Source organism: Pholis gunnellus, assembly GCF_910591455.1.
Source record: "Pholis gunnellus genome assembly, chromosome: 6".
Lineage (NCBI taxonomy): Eukaryota > Metazoa > Chordata > Actinopteri > Perciformes > Pholidae > Pholis > Pholis gunnellus.
Window position 1 is genome coordinate 23,544,678 of NC_136532.1, and position 16,968 is coordinate 23,561,645.

Consider the following 16,968-nt stretch of genomic DNA (forward strand, 5'->3'; position numbering starts at 1 on the left):
TCATTATTCTTATGATTACATTGAAGTGAAATTGTGTTTAGTGGTGTGTCTGCTATGAAGTTGCATACCTAAGATAATGATGACAAACATGTGGAAAGTCACGTCTGACGAATAAAGTCGAAAACAGCAGAGATCAAATTGACCCCGCTGACGGCTCTGAGTCCGCTCTGCAGCTGCTCAGTAGTAATGTCAGTTAACCATTAACATCAACAACAATCATTTTCTTTTGACCACGGGAAACACTTCAATGTTGTTCTACTCCTATTTCATTTCTATGCTTTGAAACGGTTCAATTTCTCCCCAACTTTAAGACCTCTTAGATGGAGAAAAGACTCTTCTTTTCTCCTTTTAACCCAAACGAGCTCTGCCTCCCGAGTCTACGTGGAAGAGCCGGTACTCTCAAGAGTAACAATCAGTTTCTCTTGGAAGTGTCTCATGAATGCCAAATCCATGGCTGCTCAACTTTCTACTGTCCTCCTCAACACGCCAGCTTTGAACAAAAGTTTGCTTCTTGGTGGTTGCTGTTAGCAGTTAAATACTCATAATTCAGTAATCAGTTGGTTTTCTTGAGCAAACATCCAACCGATTATGCTGAAATACAATATGACCGGCCTGTAATACTGTATGGCGTTGACAGTCAATCAAGAGTGCATAAACCAGATGTCGTCGTGAGAGAACACTTTTGTTAAAGAGGCAAGAAATCTCCGGAACATTTTGAAACATGGTGATGAAAGCATAATGACGTCACACTGTTAATACAGAGGGATTCACCTTATTTACCTTATCAGACATCATTTGAGGAGTATATTAACATGGTGCTTTACTCGGTGTAGCTTTATTTCCTTCCTTCTCTTCCTGCCTTTCCACATCTTGAAAACCTGTGCATGCTCCTTCAAATTCAACCAAATGACAGCTGTATGTATGACTGGTTTACAGATAACAAGTGCGCGGGGTTGTTGTAGAGAGAACAGCATTTCATGGATATATGCTTTGACAAGCAATACCCGTCCCAACACACTGTACATTCTTGACTGTAATGTGTTTTTACAGCACTGCAAGCTCAGCGGCTCTGACAGGCGAGCATATCACGCACCGCAGTCTGAGGTCTGTGCTTATTAATAATTTGTCGTATTACGTTGCCTGAAAGAAAGTGGCTCCTGTGTCACCCCGAGTCGCTGTCGAGATATATTTGGGACATTAAACCTTCTGTTTATTGTGTGTTTTTGTTACATACGTTATGTTTATATTGTTTCTTTGGATTCAAGCCTCATAAAAAAGCAGCTAACGCCAAAGCTATCCATCAGTGAGGGACAAACTCCACAGCAGCTCAAAAAACACTCTGATTCCTTCATGCCCTCAGAGAACGGAGAGGCAATCTAAAGCTAATTATAATGAACAGCGTGCAACAATGGCACTGTTTTTTTTTCCCCGGGGTGCTACAGCATATCATTAATCCCATGGCAACCGATTGCAGCTTCAATGTGAGGCTCAGCTGGCCAACACACTCTCGTCTCTGAAACAATCGCCACACGTCAGTTGAACTCAAGTGAATCCCTCCACGGCCCCACGAGAAAGTAGAGGCTCAAAGTTTCTCGTCTTTGCACATTCAGGACAGTACTGTCCGTAACTCTTCTTCAGGAGTAGTAAAAACATCGGGCCTCATGCAAGTTTCAAGTCTTCTTTCGTGTTATGCACAACAGGGTTACTGCTAGGTTTGGGTCGATTTCTTTTTCTCTGGTCCGGTGGACTAAACCGGTTTGATTTTATGCAAACCAGCATACGGACAAGTTGGATCCAGACCTTTTCCAGCCGACCGATTCGTCTGGTTCTCTGCTTTGATGTCCGGGGAAAAACATATTTACCTCTTACTGCCGTGAGATGCCGGGTTGAGACTGTGGCACAGCTTGTCTTTGGCTGTCGTGTCACGGCCCCTCTTCTCTACTCCGTAAACTTAACATTAAGCTCCGACTGCCGCCACTTTACAATACTAAGTGAGTCTTCAACTAGTAATCTAAAACATACATTTCACACAAATCCTCCCTGAATAGACGCCGGGTGCTTGGGAGAATATAATATGGGAGAAAATGGGAGAATCACTCTCCGAATCGTTAATTTAATGGCCTCTTTTATGCGCTTGTGCCGCTGAATTATAGTTTTGAATTTGATATGACCGCCTTGATTAAAATAGGAAATTCTGTAGTTAACCTTGTTTATGATTCTGTTTTTGTACTGTTTGTTTACTCACTCAAATAAACCTGCCACTTTATGTTGACTATGGAAATGTAACTGAACAGGTTCTTATCAAATTTAAAAATAGGAATGTGGAACATATTCTTTGAACTCCCTTTACCCGTGTGAACTCTGTCATAAAAGAAAGGCCCGTCTTAAAGAAGGACATGGCTGCATACTGTGTGCCTTTAATATTGCTTTTATCTGTCACAACCCTGAAAGAGCAGCATGGGATGTGGAGCGATTGCTCTACAAGAGCAGCCTGCACTCTGTACTCCTTCCTGCCTCCTGCTTTGCCTCTCCTTCACTTTATACTCACTTACACAACCTCACATCAAGCATGATGAGGAAAAACATCTTCATCATCATTGTGTTGATGTTTGTTTGTCTCCCCTAGCTGGCAAATGCCTCGAGTGTGCGAGTGAGAATGAAGTGCATTAGTATCACGACATGGGGATTTCTTTTAAGCAGTAGCTTGTGTTTTGTCTCGAATAGTATTTTATTGTTGTTTTTGTTATTGCATCCCTCTTGTGGTATGTTGCTTTCCACCCTGAATCTGTAATAACTTTATTACTTTCAATGTAACATCAACCAGAAAGCACAATTATTTAATACTAGTGAGTATTTAGAGGTTTTGATCTGCTTCTGGATCGTTTTACCTCCTTGGAAGAGGTAATGACTTAAAAATAAAAATGATGTTGTTTGAGAATGTGGGTGGCTGTTAACATAATGTGTTGGAACTGATACAAGTACACCGTGTTCTTTACAAAATGGTACACACGGTGCGTGTGTGTGTGTGCAGAAAATGACTTGTTCTCAGTGTGATTTTCATGTGGGAAGTGATAAAGAAATATGAGACCTATAAAAGAAAATGAGCACTGATGCTGCTCCCAGAAAAGAAAAGAAAAAAGGAATACAACTAAACTTTGTCACATTCCAAACAAATGAGGTCTATCATTCAAAATGTTTAAAAACAGGATTGTCAGATCGTATCCACCATGACAGACCGATATTACGCCTCAGGTTCTAAGTGGATTTTAAGTAGATGTTCTGTTTCCATGGTGTTTTTCGTCATTAGGGTTGAAACTCTTCATATCAATTACACTGGCGGTGATACAGCATGCAAATTATAACTAGATACTGATGGATACCGCGGATAAAGTGATGTGTAGAACAAAGCTGCACAACGTTGACTTAAAGCACAGCTTTACAATCTACCTCGTGTGTTTGTTCGCACCCTGAACAATCCACCATAAATGTGGAATTCACAGAACTTCATTTTATGAATAACCACAAAGAACACAACATACAGATTCCCTACTTGGCCGTTTGATCAAAGCAGAGTTACTGGGAGCATAACCTTTTGTTTTCTCACCTCACAACGTCATAAATACCCACAGTTTGCATTGACTTTTCTTACCCCTCAGCTCATAGTTTGCAACACAGTGGGCAAAAAGTGCATGTAGATATTTAAAAAACATCATCATCTGTAATAGTACGCTGGAACAAGTTGTCATTAGCATATTTGTCAAGCGTGGCTACGGTATTCATGTATTTTGTCATTCAGAAAACAGTTTGCATCTGAAGCAGGATTAATACTTCGACTACACGACCTCGAGTTTCTCAATCTGTCAGAGAGCATTTCACGTGACGGTCAATAGGTTGAAGGGACTTTGCGACCAGTCAAACAAAAATAAATGCACCTAAATTTATGAAAATCACACAATGTTTATGGTTGTGAGCTCCTGGAACACTGAAACAACTCATTTGATTTATGGATAAAGAAGACAAAAACTATCCAAGGGATAACATGTTAAGTGTAAACACCTATTTTCCAACATGGTCCCTCTTGTCATAGAAAACAGGACAGACAATCACACATAACATGCACAGAATCTGTAAAACATTAAGCAACAAATCCATGGACGTCCTACAAATGAAAAAACGACAGAAACCCTGCGATAAAAACATTAAAAGCATTCATAATTTAAAAAAACACAAAAAAAGAAACACAATAAAACACCCAGGACCTGCCATTTATATTTAAATTGGTCACCTTGCTCAAGAGATGAGCCGAAACCTGCCCTTTAAAAACTCCTCTTGATGTTGACTGCTTGGATTTCCGCGCCGTGCTGTTACTCGCTGAACCTTGCATGAGCGCACACTAGCCACAGTGTTGTCACCACGCTGTGTTTGCAGCGGGGCTTTCTGTGAGGTGGGGACTTGAGTCTGCGACACGCAGTGACTTGAGACTTGTCCTTAAAAGACTTGAGGATCTCAATCATTGTGGAAGTGGACACACACTCATTTCCCTCTCCCACAGTGAGCAGAAACAGGCTACGATAAGGCCCTGAATCACTTATTTAAATATTACCTGTGACTATTAACGACTGTAGCTTTTTTTGTAGCTTAGGTTGATGTTTTTACGTAATGCTTTTGTAGTAATAACACAGTAATAACACAATCAGTGAATTAGGAAAACAACCTAAAACAATGTTAAACTCTAAGGCCTCTGTTCACATTTGGATCAGATCATCCAGACCACATGCATACGGGGTTGCTGCTTCAAAATAAAAGCTTTTAAATTTGCTAAATAACAGGGGGCTTTTATTGTGAAGAATTTATAGGAAATTAATTGTGTTCAACACCAAATCAGCAGAGCTTTGTCAATGAAACAGGCCTACTCATAACGCAAGGAGGAGGAGTAAGGTTTAGGAATACAAGCACTTTATCCACCATTTTACAGCCGCGCTCTTTGATCACAAAATACATCCCATCATTATCCGATCAGGCAGGTTGCATTGAAGTGTCTCGGCTGCGTTCCGACCTGAGGTGACAGAAGTCTCATTGAAAAGACAAGTGAGAACTCGGCCTGAGTTTATGTCTTGCACCTCATATGCCTCGTCCACCTTATCGTGTGACCCGCAGCTATTTCTAGAGGACTGCGTGTACTCCTGGTCTGAAGTATGCGCTTCACATTCCTCTTTTGAATCAAATAGACAGAAACACATGCAGTATGTCAACATCTATACCTGTAGGTTGTCTAGGTTTGGTTTAGTCTACATTTCAGGCCCATGCATAACTTTTACTAGATTAGTCTTTTGGGGGTTAAGTTTGCCTTCAGTCTTTTTCCATCAAAGCAACGATCTTATATACTGTCCTGAGTGTTTGGATGACATGTTAGGTACTCGAGGAATGCTTCTTTACTGTGTCAGTATATCAGTATATCATTGACAGTAGTCAATACCGCTGTTTACAACCACCTGATCCAGTTTAAAGATACACATTTGTTCCTTTAGAGCCCGAGCTGATAGAGCATTTGCCAGACCATAGCCTTTAATACTCGCATCCCTCTGTGTTGCCTGTGGGAAGCAAAATGCTACACTGATACATAAAGCAATACGTCTTGCCTCGTAAGTGGGGCTCAAAGCCAGATAAAAGACATTTTCCATCATCCTCATTTCTTAAACCAAATATTATTTAGCAGAAAAACAACTGCTGGAGAACACCAGTGGGCTCCCAAATCGGATTTTCCCCGAGATATAGCGATGAGCACTCTCGGCGCTTTCTGTCCAGCGGTCCAGCGATTAGCGATGTCTAGCGGTGTTGAGGCCGTTTTGAGCGGAGGGGAACAAAAAGCACCTCGTTGCCCGTGCATTTCAATGAGAAACCACACATACACAAAAAGCGATTTGCCTTCAAATGATTTTTCTTCCGGGGGGGCCATCTTCTGTGAGTGTCCTCACCCATTGAGTTCCTCTGGCATGAGAGCTCCATTACAATGATTGAGTCTGCACAGAAGGAGCGTGCGCCCACACACACACACATATACAAGCACATACGCACTCATGCTTCAGGCAAAGGGACCCATCAATTAGAGTGGGTTCAGTCAAGTCATCATCATCACCCCCCCCCCCCCCCCAACCACCACAAGTGCACAGAAGTGGCACAATATGGACTCCCGGCCCCTCTGAGCGCTTTAAATCTGGAGCACTTGCATAAGAGTCTGTTTTATAGGGGACGTAAGCGAAAAATAAATCCCCGATTTCCGCCAGGGTGTTGGGAGTGGATCTTGTTTTATGTCGAGGAGGGAAGGTGTGAAAGTCAGCGGGGTATTGTGGGGAGCAGAGATTGGCAGAATGAAGCTGAGGCCATCAGATTGTGTTTGTGTGCCGGTTTCTTGTTTTGCTTTGTACCTCTGCTGTTCGCTGTCCTCTAGACGAAGGCTGTCATGCTCGTCAGGGAGCTACATTTACCTTTGCGCTGTCAGATGTCATCTCAGGAAGATGTTGGCCACAACACACACACACACACCCACACACTCACTCTCCACCCTCCCACTGCATTCTTTGATTTCAAGTCCTAGTCATTGTTTACAAGCTTATGTACCACTGTGATGTGCATCTAAAGGTCATATCCGAGTGATGTTTTTTTTATTATTATTGTTTACTGATTATGCAGTTATTTTGTCTTTAAATACAAAAAACTAAAGCTGCACTTTGCTTTGGTCCACTGGTCCAAATGTTTAAAAAGAATCTGCAAATGTGTTATGAGGAAGGAAATGCATTCAACGCATTAGTTTGCAACAGTAAATGCAAACATCAATTGTACTAATATACAGGCGTATGGTGTATTCACTGCCAGGAAAGGCACAGGAAGTGACACATTTTTAAAATGTGACTGTAAAATGGGAACATCACCCAAACCAAAGCAGTTTAAGATATTTTTATCCCCCAAAAAAATCACCGCAGTAGGCTGTCTAAGAGTGTGTTGTGTGCTGTCATGTTATTGACAGCTCATGCCTGTACCATCGAATCACTTTGGAGCTTTTTGTTGACGCTAACATAGAGGCTGCACAATACAGGGTTTCAACATTCAACGTTGCAATGTGTGCATGCACAACAGTCAGATCGCAGGAGGTGCAACGTCTGCAAATTGACACAAACAGGTCGTGCTGCAACTTTTTGCTGATTGATACAAAAGGAAAACTCCCGTGGTTTGCACGACTAATCCAGTGTTTACCATGGAATAACAGTCTTAAATAGGCCCGCCATAGTTTCATAGTGAACAGTAGTCTCTACATTTTGTACACACACCCCCCGTCGGCACATCGTCACAGTTTAGGCAGAGAGTGGTACTGCAGGACGGGACAGTGAGAGGCTTCCAAAACTAAAAAAAACTAAAAAAGTGAGTATAACTTCAGATGAAGTTCTATGAGAAGTTGATGAGGGAAAAGCTGCTAAATGTAGGGAAACAGCACAGTGTTGTGTCAAAGTGGTGTTTGTGAAGAGACCGCTTTTCCATTTTCCATTACTGAGAAACACGTTCAAATACTACAAATACTTTAACACATGCTCATCAGTGGATTATGTGTTTTTTCCAAATTACAGGAGATTCTGAGAAAGCATGGGTGCATGTGGTCGGTTATTAGAGCTGCGTTGTTACCTTTTGCCGATACAGAAACCAGCTCAGAGCCGGAATACGCAGTCGACAAGCTGTTAATGAGCAGCTTTAATCTGTTTATCGACTTCATTACCTGACTCCATCCTTTTGGTTAGCACTAGCTAAATCCAAACAGCAAAGTTAAAACCGCTTGCTCCGGCGGGATCCTAATCCCAATCCTAATGACACAACTCACAATAAATAGCCTACGGCTATTAAAAAGCTGTCATTCTTAAAGTACCGGTACTAATAAAACGCGATATCGTACCGTTTTTAACGGCAGGGTGTTGCGATATCTTTCTAGTATAGGTCTACCGGAAACACCAGTGGAGGCAACTGTATAATTCAAACAGTATTTAACAGTGATGGTTGACAGGTTAAAACATAAATCACTTTTTTTATTAACTTAACTCAAACATGAAGACTTTCTTTATTCCACACCGAGCAACGCCCTTGCTGAACAACCTGTTTGTAAGTCGATACACTGAAGGACTCCTCCAGCCCCGCGGTGAGAGCAGCGGCCATATTGATTTTGCTGTTTATAAAGACGGCAGCAAACGGGGCAGGCCCTGAATGCTAGCAGGAGTGACTTGAAAAAGGCATAGCCTGGAGGTGTTTCTGTATTCCCTGTCTCTGCCTCCCATTTTACTCTCTCCGCGTGTTCTCACCACCACGGCCAGTCTTCGCTCTCTTCATCGCCCATCCACGTACTCTATTCTACGTGGATGAGTAACTGTGAATGAAATAAACGACAATTGTGATGATCTGACAAACACAGCTGTTATGAAACTCTCGTGGTGGAAATTCTCTGCCGTCCAGCTATGGATTCCTCCGACAAGTTGATAAGTAATGCAATTAAATGGACTGCATGCTGCAGAGCAGGGATTATTTATTCACGGCTAAAGCTCGTTACATTTTTGTTATAAAAGCTTCCTCTGAGTCTTTCTTTTTTGGCACGTGTGTTTCGTTTTTATCTCCTTTAGTGAATGTGGGATTATAGGCAGAGTGTAAATTGTTGCATGGTGTCTGTTTCAGACTCAGATTTTAAAGAAGGTTTGCAGTGATACAACAAAAACATGCTTAGAAATGTTGTCTACCTATCTACTCGGGCTATGTATCTCTCTCTATCAAGATACACAGTCCACAATGTGATATAATAAAAAATACAGATATGTTTGTAACAATGCAGTTCACAAATTATCACTTGAATCTGCAGCTCCCCCCTTATTTTTAGGGGCCGCAGCAGGCAGCTGCTTTCAGCTCTAAAGCTCTAAAGACACACTGTTTTGGCAAGGCCTGTCGAACACTAGTGGCTCCGTTGGTCCGTTCATGAAGAAACGTTAATCATTTTGTCATATTGCTTATTACTAATGCAATACAATCTGGATTTAGAGCTGCAATGCCGTCGGCAAAGGTTGCTGATGTAGGTTACTTTTTAATTTGCCAAAACGTATCATAATGACAAATGCCGCTTCAGCCGGTTTGCATAAAATCAGACCGTGATGGCAGGGACTAAAAACAAGAGCCAGAAACATAACTCCAAATGAATAATAATGTTGCTCTGTAACTGCTGGATGTGTTATAAGGTGATTGTATTTCAATATTGCTGCCCCCAAGTGGCCATAAAATTGCAGGTTTGAAAGAAATGAACTATTTCCAACATTTTTATTTGAAATGTTAAATTACAAATTCCATGTGGAAGTAGGGTTGGGTGATCGTTTCCGTTTTAATATTTTAATAATGTCCAGATCGTGGTTAGTCAAGATCGCCGATAGGCAATCCGATCGTGTTGCTCAACATTTAACTTTGGAATAATAACTTTTGGAATAATAGAAACTTCAAGCTTTTCACAAGCAATACAGTAAAAGTCACGTAAATCAATACTTATAAACCAGTTTGAACATCTTATTTAAACATCGAAACATTAAAAAAAATCTATTTAACAGCAATAACTCTTTGCAACAACAGCTTCCTGTGTTTGTGCTTTATGCAACAATATCACTGCATTGTGTTCCGTTTAACATAAGTCTATTATCTTTAATATCACATTCAAATTCATATCTCTTTAGGGGTCTATGGAATAGTTCAAAGCTTCATTCAAAATGTTGTCGAATTATTATTATAACTTACAGAAACATTGCATGCAATAGTCTCATTTCATCCTCTCACTTGACACACTTTCAAAAGCCAGCGAGGCCTTCGCATGTATTTACGGGGTGTTCTCGCAGCAATCTAACAGCACCATAAGTCACATTTATTTGACCACAATAACACAAAATCATAATTTCACCCCTTTTTTAGGATAAATACATCTTAAAATATGACGACAGAATGCAGAGTTTTGGACAAGAGATGGCTAAAATGACCAGAAACATCTCCAAATGCATATGGTTAGTTCTGATAGTGAGTTATTCAAAATCGCCTTTCTATTGGCGTAGTAAAAAACCCCATTGATTATCCCTTCAATCATCGGTATACGATCTGATCCCCAATCGGCACAAGCCTAGGTGGAAGTAGCATTAGCTGCTAATGCTAGTGCCTCCTCCCTGTACCTTTTACTGTCAGTGCACACGTCACCTTCTCATATGAGTAGTTTGAGGTTGGTGGTGCCACCAGAATGTTTGATTATACTGCTGCACAATATGAAGATGCTCTGTACTGTAAATGTCAGACGGCAGTGGACTAACCTGACCCGCCAGAGGGTTTGTCACATCCATTATTCCACCATCGGTGACGCTGTCATTGGGAAAAGGGCAGGCACTTTAAAAAAAACTGGAAGGGGATTGGATGAACCATCTGTCAATCAAGCTCTGGCCGAAGCCAGTCGGGAGGAGAGCAAAAACGTCTTCTACATCGAGAAAAAACACACCGTTCTGAAATACTTCTGATACAACTGGTGTTGTGCAGCATGCGGTAACCTCTTCGGGAGCTGCCGTTATTGTTTAGAAGGAACAGTCGCCTCTCCGTGTCGTGTCACACACACACCTAAGCTACGTCCGTACCTGCCGGTGGCTCCTAACAGGACGCTGATTGGTCCGTGCTCTGGCTTACCTGACACCAACGCGTTACTTGAAGCCTGACGAGATTGAGTTTCGTGCGAGATGTGATTTCCCCCAATTCTTGTGTGATGTCATGACATCGCGAGAATCCAAATGCCGTGCAAGGTAAGGAGATGGTTCCCATATTTTCTTTTGAGAAAGTTACTTGGAAAGATAGTTTTTTGACAGCTGAATAGATTATTTATTTTTTTAAATACCATGCATGATTTAGGTTGAAATAGTATTAAAGTATTTCTTTTGCCGTTTTTTTAAATCTCTAGCAAATTGAATACAATAATGAGAAATTTCATTATACCTCCAGTGTCTGATTTAGTTGTTTTTGAATGCAAAGAAAACTACTTATATATTCAAAGCCTTCCTCTTTCCTTTCAATACGTAGTGGAAATACTGACACTGAGAGTGACATAGTCTTGGCCAGAGTCATCGCGGGTCCCGTCGGGGCAACAGAAAGTCTCGCTTTGCAAATGAACATCAGACATGTGGCATCACCTACAACCTTTGAGTAATTGCCAACTGTATTTATAGATAAAAGATGCAGCCGTGAGGTGCTGGGGGGTAAGATCTTTGCCATCTGTCAATGGGGGCAATTTTTTGTGAGCCATGCTGAGTATCTTGTGGACATAAAGGTAAAGAAAGCACAAAGAATACATCATGTATTTAAGACTAATTAAGTATAAATGCAGGAATCTACAAGAAACATTATACAAGACTGCAGCAGTTTGGGGTTCGTCAGCAAACCTTATAAATTAGAGATTTAACTACTGAAAATCATTATAGACTCATTAAAAAGCAGCTGTTGAAACTTCAGAAAAATATATTTTTACCCACACAGAGACACAAATAATTGTCTTCCATTTGTGCCAGAGGTCTGTAAGTTCTGGATGAGCCTCACAACATGAGCGCTGTCCTCTCAGATGACGGCTCACGAGGTTGACCCTCAGCGCATCTTTAGGGGCTCTGCGTAACGTTACGCGGCCCGGCACGCAATCACCACAGATGAGCGTTACTCTGTGTCCTCCGGGGGGGGAAAAAAGGCAGATCTGCCACACAGACTCTTTCCTCCCGACCCTACGGTTTTGTATACCCTGATGGAAACTCGTGATTTAATTTGGCAAGATGGGAGTGTCCTCTCGCCCTTGCCCTGCGCTGCTGGGTCCCTCCTTCCCCCACCTGCCTCATCACCTTCCTCATCACCTGCCTCATCACCTTCCTCATCACCTTCCTCATCACCTGCCTGGCCTGCTTACACTGTGCTGAGTCACGCGGTGATGCTTCACCATTGTCAAGGTTTCTGGAGAATGTTTTCCTGATGTTTAATGTTAAGATGCTGGCCATATTATCTGTTTTGTTGCTGCTGTTTACATTCCTCCTTTTTTTTGGTATTTTTGACAATAGTAGTTACTAGTTTAATATATTTGTGATATAGGTAACCAGGATTATCAAGACGTCACATTTTTGCTTCTACTATGTATTTATTTATCCTGCTGAAACCATGTGAAGCCAACAAAAGTTGTCGGTGACTTCTCAAAATGCCCATATAACAATAATAAAAAAAACACATCTGAAATTGCTTGATTTAAGACAAGGAAAGATTGTGGGCATGATCAAGAGAAACCATTGCTGACTCTTGGTAGGAGATGGGATGTGAGAGGTCGTCTCGATGCACAGCCAGCCATCCACTCAGTTCTCCTCACTAGGAGGTTTTGTCCGGGCAGATTGTTTTACTTAGCGACAGCATATGGGGCCAAATCTGATTGGATGAAAGCTCTACCTAAAACAAGCTGAGCTAGAAGCAGCGCAACAGAGGAAGACAGTAGCTATGCAATGAGATAATAAGCTAATGGGGAAAACTATTTAGAATACATGTAGTGTATTTCTGAAGAATAATAAAATAGCTCTAACTTTGTGATTCTGTGTAGACCCACCACTGCCTTGGACGACGGAGACATCCTTAATTTCGAGTGCTCGTACCAGCTTCACCCAAATGAACCAAGTTAGTTTAAATGTCTTTCTAAATCACTGCTGCTGCAAACACGCTTGGTCGGGACAGAAACGTGTCTTACAGCATGGTGATTATTAGATACACGCTATGTGAAGGTCATTACTTGTGCTTACTGCCATTGGCACTGTGGAAAATAACGCTCGTGCAATTTTAATGTCTGCAGCGAGTCTTTGAATTTGTTTACCTGGACAGCAATCTTTGCTTATCAGGGCAACACGATGTATTGATTACTGATCGCGTGTGCAAATGTCAGCCACAGGACAAGGATGTAGGATACTGTAAAAAGGAGTTTTCCCCGAGGCGTTTTATTGAACTGTTATTTTGCAAAACGTTGCTCTGATGTACATGTCGTACATTGTTTGAATTCGTAATGCTTGTGTTACATCTGTGCTTTTATACATCGTAGTTTTAATGTCTGCCATCATAAACAAAGAGCACCTTTTAACTTCTCTCTCTGGTATTTGCTCGTTGGTTAAAGTACAGATTATTAACCTTAAAATGTATTAAGCTCCGGGTTTCTATGGTGACAGCCAGCACTGCGCGGTAGAGTTGGGTTGGGTGTGAGGGATTATCTTTATTTTATCTCTTCATGCACCTAGAGGGAAGAAGAGGAGCTCTGAGCTACGGCATGATGGGTAATTACACTGCCAGATTGACTGCTTTGCCGGTTTTATCCAATGTCTATACAGCTGAGACACTTTTACCGCTCTGTCTGTGACAGCGCTGATAGGGAGATAGAAGCGGGATGAGAATCCATTTATATTCGGTATGATATTCTAATAGAAAGATTCAGTATGAAGAGCAACGTATCCCATTAGCTTTCCAGTCCGTCTGCACTGATTTAACTGTGAAGTCATTGGGATCGCAGTGCTGTTATTTCTCTGTTTGGATGCTAACAAACATAGCAACGGCGTTAGCTCCCCGAGCTGCTGCATTCAGTGTTTCAACTCCCTCCTTTGTTAATTCTACTTTTATCGGACATCCTCCTCACACCTTGCCCCCCCCCCCCCCCCCCAGCGCCGCGTCACACAATGGAGTCAAACCTATTCCAAAATTGCAGTCGCCTGAAAATGAAATATCTTATCAGGGTTGAGCAGCCTCAGCCAAAGCACCTAGCATTTTGGGGTTTACATGTTAATGAGGGGATTCTGAGTAAACATTTAAACCCAGCGAATAGCCTGTGTCTTAGTTGGCATCAGCCCTGCAACACTGTAACGGTGCATGCTGGGATTTGTTCTGTAATGCGTCTGTCCTACTTTTAAAAAAGTAATTTGTAGTTTATAATTTAAAGACGAGCCTCAAAGTGTAACTCGAAGGAGATTTACTTCTGTCCTTTTGAAATGTTTCTGAGCTGTGTCTGTGTCAGTGGAGCTGATGGACCTCCTTTATGAATGTGTTTGCATTAATTACCTGAGTCCATAGTTACATTATCAGTGATGTGAACCACCTATAGGCAGTGGTAGCTGTGGTGGAAAGTAATTACAGTCACTCGAGTACTTTACATAAGTACAATTTTGAGGTATAATTTATATTTTCTGCTACTTTATACTTCTACTCTACTACAATTTAGAGGTAAACGTTTTTGCTTTGTTACATTTATTTGATAAATACTAAACTGTAGCAGTTCAGTATCTGCAGTTAGGCTATATGTAGCCTAACTGCAGATACTGAACTGCTACATTGACAGCAGTAATGTTACTGTGAACTTAATACTCATCTTCACACACGCGCTTTCTCTCTCGACCGCACACTCGCTAACGTCATGCACTCAAGCTACGCTTGTGCTGCTTGTAGTTTTTTATGTAGAAAATAAATGAATCACGTGTTTCTGAGACCCAGCAGGGAGTCAACGTAGGCCCACTGCCAAAAACCTGCAGAATGACCCTTCATCAGTTTGATAAATAGCGTTAAAGCGATGAACACATTAATGCATCAATAATAATGTACTTTATTCTGCAACGAGATATTGTGTATTATGAGCACACTTTACTAACTTTTGGGACTTTTATATATTTGGATGCCAGTACGTTTTATATGCATGACTTTGACTTTACACTTAGTTTTTTTCTAATTTCACTCAAGTAAAAGATGTGAGGACTTCTTCCAACACTCAGCAAAAGTTATTTTGTATGAAGCTGAGCAACTGCTGAGAAAAATGGGTCACAGAAGAACTTTTCATTGATTTAAACCATTTTACAAATAACAGTTCTGTCTGGCACGTTAACAGGACAAGAAATTGATTCGATTTTTTAAAGAATACAAGAAGAAAAAATAGATGTTCCATTGTTGATCAGTTGTGGAGTATTTATCTTTGTCAATCCTACATACCAATCCACAGTCACTCTGAAAATACATCGACATGTTCATGGTGTAGAACTACATCTTTGTTGGGTCAAAGGTTTGTGACCATGTAGACTGTAAACATCTGTGAGTCAGAGACTTTCTGAGTTAGTTTAGCACATGAATGCATTGTAACTGCATATTAGACTTACATTTGGAGCCATTCAGTCTATAATCTTGCGTCTGCTGTTGAATATTGACATCACCAAAACTGATTGAATACACTGAATATATTATTTCTTTACATTTCTATCTTTTTCCTTCTCGCCTCCTGATCCGGAGTCCATTTACCTATTTGGTGCAAGCATGGGCCTTTTAGAGATCCAGCAACTTACTTCAGCTTTATCTAATTTTTGACATCTACTACATCTTTTTGCCTCAGAGAATGATGAGTAATGCAAGGTACAGCTTAAGTAGAGATGTGTTTGTATTTGAATTCCTAAGGCAGCACCCCGAATTGGTAAGATTTTCATCTACTTCACTCAAACGATTGGAAATATAAAAATGCTCAGAGGCATTTGATAAATCATTTTGATAACACACGAATCACAAATGTTTAGAAACCAGAAATTGTCAGAAATGACTGCACATTTCTGTTAGTTACACATTTCTTTTGGTTTTCATTGTTAAATTATAATTGAACATACAGTAACACTACAGACACTAGAGCCGAGGAACGTTACTGTCATATCTCTTCAAAACTCTTTGTAAAAGTGAGCCAGGCCGTCCTGAACGCTGTGGTGACAGCTGATCCTCGGATAATACCGGCGGTTGATTTCTCTTGAAGTTGTATGGAGGTGTGCATGCTGAAAGTGAAAAATGAAAAAGAAATGAACAATGCTATGAAAAGAAAATAATGTTCAGGGTTTTGAAGGAAGGGTGAAGGCAGATTCTCAATAACAAAAATAATATTTCAAATTATGCATCAGTGGAAGAAGTCGCACAAAAAGAAACTCATAGACTTGAACTCTGATTGATAAAGAGAAAGGAACATTTTGTCCCTGAACAATTTGCCTTTTCCCTTTCTTGTTGAATATATTTGCAACCTCAAAAAACAAAAATTCTATGCGGATAAATCCATCCGCGCTAACAACTGCAATTACTGTCAGCATGAGATCTGACAGTGCACAGCCATTGAGCCCGGCCAATAACGTTGCATAGGTTCCCTCTGCTCCTTTAAAAATCAACTCATTTGTGATTTACTTTGAATAGATGCACTTCATGCTTAGCTGTGTATCACATAACCAAGAAAATTACAGATGGCTGTATTGCAAGCGCGGTTGGAATGATGGTTGAAAAGCTCCATTTGTTGACTCAAACGTGAATGCACTAAAGGAAAATAGCAGGTCTGAGATCAGTGTTCTTTACCCTCACGCTTCAACTGTTACCACAGGCTAATGTTATCTAGCAACCTTGGCTAGCTAGCCAAACCGTAGGGATTGACCTTGTATCATAAAGATTAGACTCTGACCTCGAATGTCAAAGATTAGGCATGAACCTTGAATGGCTAAGGTTAGACGTTGACCGCAAATGGTTAATATTAGGCGTAAATTAGGTCGTCAGGCAACAATGACATGCTGAAGCCTGCAGAGCCTCGATTCTCGAGATGGCAAACAACACACAGACAGCGAGTCCTTGCTTTGTTATTAGATATTCATGTGACATAACGTACATCGTACAGTATAGTACCGATTACGATGAACGGCATTAATTGTGTGTCTTTGTGATGCCACGTTATACTTCAAAACAAGTCGCTGTCACTAGGTGCCGTTCTCTCTGTGGAAACACCAAAGCTGGAACATGAAACGGTTGTCCCTCCGCAGGTCAACGACTTTTTCCACGACAGCTTCGTGTCCTTCAGCTCAACTTTCCATAGAAAACCACTGCTAGCAAAAG